Raw genomic sequence first — 7,144 nt, forward strand, 5'->3', positions numbered from 1 at the left:
GGCACGGAGCGCCTGCCGGGAGGTAACCGCGGCCCCGGGGCGCCAGATGCCCTTGGAGGCGGTTCACCCAGCTCCCGGCACCCAGGGGCGTCTCCACCTGCCGGGGCCACCTGGCTTGTCCCCGCTGCGAATCCAGCCTTCGCGCCCGCGGGGGGCGCCTCGGGGCCGTGGACGGAGGGAAGGACAGATGGCCGGGCACCCCCACACCTGGGACACGGTGAGGGCTGCCCGAGCGGGCCGGGGACCCAGGAGATGCTTCCTGAATGGTCGTGACCCACGCGTGCCTCCGCAGTCACGATCGTCTAGGCCACCACACCCACGTCCTTGCCACCGCTGATACCAAAGCACGTCCTGGGACTTAGAAGTGAAAATTCAGAATGTGCGCCCTGAAAATCTTCGGCAGAAGCCCCCCTTCTCTTGGGAGGCGTTCAATTAGCGACTCCATCCTCCTCTCGGTCCAGGCAGCCGTGCGCCCCACCAACACCCGGGCCGCCCCGCGAGGCAGACAGTCCCCCAGCAGAGCCCCTGCACTGGGCAGAGTGGAGGAGGCAAGGAAGGACCGGCGGAGGAGGGCAGTGAGCTGAGAAGCATCATTGAGGATGCCCTGAACCAGCCAGCGTCCAGGAAAGATGGACTCGTGGACGCAGAGGTGAGGGAGAGCCTCACGGAATTCCAGGAATCCTTCCAGACGGTTATGAACACCTGCGTTATTTAATTTCATTGTTACTCACGTTAATATAGCAATACTATTAATTATCATCAAATATTAATCATCATATTAAAATCATTATTTGAATTCACTAACCTGGCCACCCAGGGCCCCACCCAGGGCTGGATTTTTAGGTAGGTGACACGTCCGACTCCTCAGCTGCCCAGATGGCTGGATCGGGGGGATCCCCAGGGAGCAACCCCTGCCAGGGTAAAGGGCCCCCACTGGGTCATCCCCTCGTGCCCCAGGTCCGCCCTGAATTCAGAAAGCAGTGCTGCATCGGGCGAGAGGAGGACGGCAACGTGCCCCTCAGATGCCCCCGGACAGCCCGGTGCGGTGAGCGCTGGCCCCCAGGCAAATACTTGGTAGCGGGTTTCTGGGGATGGAGGGGTTTGGGGAGCACACTCACCCCTCCTCTAACACAAGTCTGCCTGGACCGGCCCACAGGCTCCCACTCGCCACACTCCTCCCCCACGACGCAGGAACAGCCTGGTTTAGGGGCGGCTTTAAGGAGGGGCTGCCGTGTTCTCAAAGCCGGTCCAGGAGAAGGGGAGCAGAAGAGCAGGAGGCAGCGCTGCGCGGCACGGCGCACACTTTGAACCTGTCCGGCCGCGGCTGCCTCTCGCAGGTACTCTTGGATTTGCAGGTGGAAGGAGCAAAGTAGAAAGCAAGGGGATTCTAGCTCACTTACGGCTTTTCTGCCCACCCTACGGAAACAGACCCACCAAAACAGACCCCAGTGTGACTTGAAATTCAGTGGCTGCTTCTCCCTAACGAGGGGACTACTGGCTTCCGCAACCCTTGGGGAGGCCCTTGACCCGCAAATATTCAGCCTTAAACCCAGACTCAGCCGGGCGGTGAGTCCTGCCTGCAGTCTCCCCGCCTGCCGCGCGATGGCGCCAGAGCTCCACCCGGCCCCGCGGCCGCGTCAGGAACGTCGGAAGCCCCGCCGGGAATGCGTCCCTCTGCAGCCAGGAAGGGGTTAAGACCCTTGGGTTCCCAGCTTCCAAACTGAGTTTATGGGGCTACGAGAGAACACTTGGCATCAATACACAAAACCCCGTAACAACTAACTTTGCAAAACAATAAACAGAAAATATGGACCCTACCTTTAATTCTTAACTCCAGCTCTAGCATCAGTTACTGCACTGGGTGTGTCTAAAACAAGCTGGTCCTGGACTTTCTAATGACCTCTCTTCCCTGAATGCTGGAAGGGCAGCAGGACTGTACTGGCTGTCTTGCGGCAAACTTCCAGGTCCTCAGCCTCTGCTGTCCTCAGAACCTCTCTTCTGTCTTAGGCTGACATCACACAAGAACCTGGGTTCTTCTTCCCGGGAAACAGCTCTGGGGGAGGCTCAACAGCCCGCCTGCCCGGAGCCAGGCGTCCGTCCCCCCCACCCCCCCCAAACCCTGCTCTCCCTGGGAAGCCAGAGCCCTTTGCCCTGGAGCCTCCCAGGCAGGGACACACACACACACACACACACACCAGCCCAGGAGCAGTCAGCCCTCCCCTCAGCACCCCCTTTCCCACAGGCCCCCCAGAAGCTCAGAGATTAGATTCAGGCAGAACCAGCGGGAAATCAATACCCCCAAGCTTTTCTCCGCCGCCCCCACTTGTCTTCGCGTTAACTTGCAGCCCCTTCATTTCAGGAATCAGCAAACGTTATATAAACGATTTAGCGCTTTAAAGGTGAGATAACATCGGAGCAGAGGGAGATAAAGGGCTTTACTGAAACTCAATGCCCACGGTGCTGGGAGCAGCTGAGGCTCTTTCCCGCCTTCCCAGGGCGTTGGGCCCCTTGTTTATCTCTTCCTCTCACCAAATTACTTCGGGCCATTTACACCTCTCACGACACCCACTTCCCCCTCTTCCCACACCCCCCCCACCCCGGGGAGGCCCTCTGCCTGCCCCATACTTGTTCCCGGGGAAGTTCCAGGCTCGGCCGCCAGCAGCTTCCGGAGAAGCTCCTCTTGTTGTGATTATATTGATCTGAAACCGCAAACAGTGCTTTTCCAGATTCCATTTTCCCACTTCATAATTTAAAGCCTGTATCGTCAGACATCAAAGAAAGGTTTAGACGGAAGGAAGCGTCACCCCGCTACCCTAACCACCATTTCCATTTTGCGTTTTCTTTGACATTCCTTGTCCAGAGGAACCATCCGCGGCTTCACCATTTCATATCTGCACGGCGCTTCTAACTATGATGTGTCGTGACCCTGTTAAGTTGATGTTCTCATCCACGGGCATCTAGTTTCCTTCCGAAGGTTTTGCTTCAGAGTTTGCATGGTTAAAAACCTCACTTGTGTTTAAACCCAACTCACACTGCAGTGGACTGTGTCATTTATGGATATTTACGCTTGAATATCTACTGCAATATATAAAGGGCTTTTCCCCTAGATTTCATAGCTCTCTCTGCTTCCTCTAAAGCTCAGTGAGATGGCTCATACACACTCCATCACCAGCACTGACGTGCAGACCCCTCTGCTGTGGCAGTCCTCTCCAAGAGGCGGCCGGTCGGGCTCTTCATTTGCAGAATCACAATTGAACACACAACTCCCGTCAGCGTGTGCTGGTCGGAGCTGAAACCTGAAAGTCCAGTGGCCTTAACTGGAAGCTCAGAGACCCAACCCGCTCTTTCATTTCCTATTTATAATCACCGTTCTTTCATGTCCTATGTTTACAGTTGACTTTCTCAAAGGCATTCCAAAGTTCTCCATTGAGCTCATTTTATAAAACTCTCTTTTAAGTTAAAAGAGACATATTATTCTCTCCTTTAAAAACAAAGTAAACCGGGCTTCCCTGGTGGCGCAGTGGTTGAGAGTCCGCCTTCCGATACAGGGGACACAAGTTCGTGCCCCGGTCCGGGAAGATCCCACATGCCGCGGAGCAGCTGAGCCCGTGAGCTATGGCCGCTGAGCCTGTGCGTCCGGAGCCTGTGCTCCGCAACAAGAGAGGCCACACTGGTGCTGGCCACCTGCCTGCCTGGAGCTGCTGGGGCTCGAGGCATGTGGCCGGTGATCTGGTGGCCCCGCCAACAGGGTGCCCTGGGCTCCCCTCTGCGGCCGATGCCTCAACTTGAAGAGCGGAAGTTTCACTCCTCTGTCAGATGTTGCTTGCAGGGCTCAGCCGTTCATATCACTGAAGCAACTGGGAGAAGTGCCTTCTTTCCACAGGCCTGCACTTCATCATGTGTCTTATTTTGGAGCCTTTCATGGTGTACACCGAATGCGGGCAGAAATTGGACCAGGCAGACGTTTAACCCCACGCTGAGATGGAAACTATTCGCAGAGAACACCCACACTCAATGCAGGGGAGGCTGCGGGCCCCGCAGACACAGCGCCTGGGGGTGACCCCTGCCCAGTGCCTGCTCTAGGTGGACCCGGTCCGCCAGGTGGGCTGCAGGCCCCTGCCCCGCAGCAGATGGCACGGCCTTTCACCCGGCAGGAAGGCCCCAGAAGGTTCCCGACTTTGGTACAAACACCGCCTTCTGCCAGGCGTAAGTATTTGCTCTGAGCCCGTGTGTGGCTGGGTGACTGAGTGTGGAGCCCTCGTTCCCCTCAGAGTCTCCCGACAAGAGCCTGGGTTCTTGCTGCATGCACTCAGCTCGCCAGACACTCAGTTCCAGGATGTCAGCTGCCAGGGCTCTGATCTTGCTGCCTCAGACCGGACCTGCCGTAGGAGGGCGCAAGGGAGAGCCCCTTCCATCACCACTGCCCCCCAGATCCCTGACCCTCCCCAGGGCACAGAGGAAAATGGATGCTATAGAAGCAAGTTGCACTGAAGTGTTAGAGTTCATGTATCTTTTAAAAAAGAAAAAAGAGGAGGCATCCTTGAACAAAAATACCCTACCCCCTCCCGAAAAGAAAAAAAGTCCAGCCAGCGCACAGAGGGCTCACCCTGCGTCTCTGGCACAGCCTGGCCCCCAGTGGGGCTCAGACTGAGTCACATAACCACAGTCATTCTGCTTTTTAACAGAAGGTGATATCCACGAAAGACCCATCAAACCTCTTCTTCAAAATTCTGGTCCCCAGTTTGATTTCCTTTCTGAGCTCACCTCCATTCTCTCCTGCCATTCCCCCACCCCAGCTAATCTTCAGTTTTAAATATAATATAAAATGGTCAGAAGTGGGTCACAGTGGAGGAGGATGAATTGGATTTACCAAGACATATATTCGAGTGAACTGTTCACAATTCAAACTTTTCCTAAAAGACAAAGAACAAATCGCGCACCCACCCCCTTCTCTCTCCGCCTAATGTAGACACTCGCAATAGTTGTTTGTCTGGTGGATAAAACTGAAAGTTATTGGAAAACAAGATCCAGACACATCAGAGAAATTTGTTTTTCAAGGGACATGACCAAGAACTTCGAATCCAGCACTTGACCTGTATTTAACATGACTCTGACCTGCTAGGCGATGCTTTCTGGTTACCTACTTGGAAAATGTTTGGCGGCAAGTAACACAGCTCTTTAATGAGATCCACAACAGGCTGTCAACACCATCTGATAATTGAACCTCCCTGAAACCAGCAAAGGTATAGCGATATCATCAGGAAAGCTGACATACCAACAGTGAGAGGAGGAAAAAGAGAGTGAGAAAAACTTGTTTACTTCATTTAGTGCATAATCGAGGAAAATTCAAACTCTGCCAAACTAAGGAGAAATATGAAACACAGATTTTTCGAAATTCATTTAAAAGTAAAAGGAAGTGTGATTGCAACGCACTAGCCCTCTCTTAAAATATCCAAAGACAAGCTAACGTGGACCAGGCAACACAACCTGGGTGGGTCTGAGCCCAGTCCAGAAGGAACAGTGATGCTTACTAGAAAACGAACCCACTTCCCGCAGACAGTGGACACTGTGACTGGTACTAGAGAAAATGTGCCGGCTGTATTTGCCTTGATGCGAGGAGGGTGGGCCCGTTTGTTTTCCTATTATGTAAAACCCCTGCCAGGCTCCTGCCAAAACATTTTCCCGGTGACATGTCTGCCTGCCTTTGGACGGGTTCCTTACGAAAACAAATACACCAACCAAATCATCTTTGATAGCAAGGACTCATAACGGCAAACAATGAAAACTACTAGGGGGTGTTTCTTAGGAAGGCAGCAGGCACCACGTGGAATTACCGCGCAAAGCAGGGCAGCTCCTCCTGGCTAACCGGGCGGCTCCCAGGAGGCAGCAACTGTGAGCGACTGGCTCTTTCTTGGAGAGTAACTGATGTCCCCGCTTTGGACAGCGAGTGGTCCTGTCCCTAATGAGTCACAGTGCGTATATATGTTGCCTGCTTTAGAGCACAGATAAGTATAAAAACAAACTATTATTACAAGCGCACACTCCAATAAAAAGAGAATGTCTCCTAAGACGATACTGGCACCTTATAAAAGTGTAATTTAACCTTATCTAATCTGGAGCCTGTTTCATCACAGGGATGGCCAATAATGTAAACCTTTGTGAGAAAGGGCGCAGGAGAGGCCCAGGCTGGTGGGTGGGCAGTGGCAGCCTCTCCTGGGACGCGGCCGCTGCCGCTGCGAGGCCGTCGGTGCAGACTGGGTCGTCCGGGACGGTAGGTGAGAAAATGATGGATGAGTCGCGTACAGCGAAGCAAAAATGGCCGAGAGAAGTGTTTCCTCTTCCCATCTGTTCAGGAAGGACGTCAGCAAGACAGACTAAACACAGGCCCCGGTGCGGGATTTCGCGTGTGCCTGTGTGGACAGCACAGCTCGGCCTCTGAAAGGACCTTCCTCCGCACGCAGCGGGGACAGGCAGGGGGGCCAGACGCCCACGCTGGCTGCTCTTGAAGAGAAGCAGGGACAGTCCCAGGCTGTCACCACAGCGGGCCGGCGGGGGCCGGGGTCCCCGGGGAGTCTGGCCCAAGGTGCCCACCGCCTACTGTGGCCGCCAACAGAGGGGACGCACCCGCCAGGGCCAGGACTCCAGGCTCTTTCTGGGAAGATAGAGGAATTCCTGGCCTGGGGGGCCCCTGGGTGGGGTCCAGCACACCTCGCTGGCCTGTTCCCCGGGAGAGCAGAGCCCCTGCTCTGGAAAGGGTCCGCCCCCCGCCCCGCAGGCCTGGCTGAAGTGGTGGCGTCTCCTCTGGCTCCGCCCCTGGCTCTTCCTAGCGCACTACTGGCCTTTGGGTCAATCTTCCAGGCCCAGACCGAGTCCCAGGTGGGCAAGGGAAGGACTCTTTCCCGCAAAGGGAAAAGCCCTGCCCCTCTGTTCATCCTCGCTCCCACCCACCTCTCGCCTTCCCCACCCCAACCTGATTCGACCAACAGCCTCCTTGCCTTGGACACCGGGGCGGGTGGGACTGACGCTTAGGAGCCAGGGTGACGCGCTGGGTGGGGGTTGGGTCTCGTCCACTTTCAGCAGTAGGTGGTCTGAGCCTCAGTGTCCGTCTCTGTGGCATGACAGCCAGGCAGTCTCCCCCCAACGG

The sequence above is a fragment of the Neophocaena asiaeorientalis genome, unplaced genomic scaffold (genome assembly GCF_003031525.2).
Source record: "Neophocaena asiaeorientalis asiaeorientalis breed wild unplaced genomic scaffold, Neophocaena_asiaeorientalis_V1.1 scaffold8, whole genome shotgun sequence".
Classification (NCBI taxonomy): domain Eukaryota; kingdom Metazoa; phylum Chordata; class Mammalia; order Artiodactyla; family Phocoenidae; genus Neophocaena; species Neophocaena asiaeorientalis.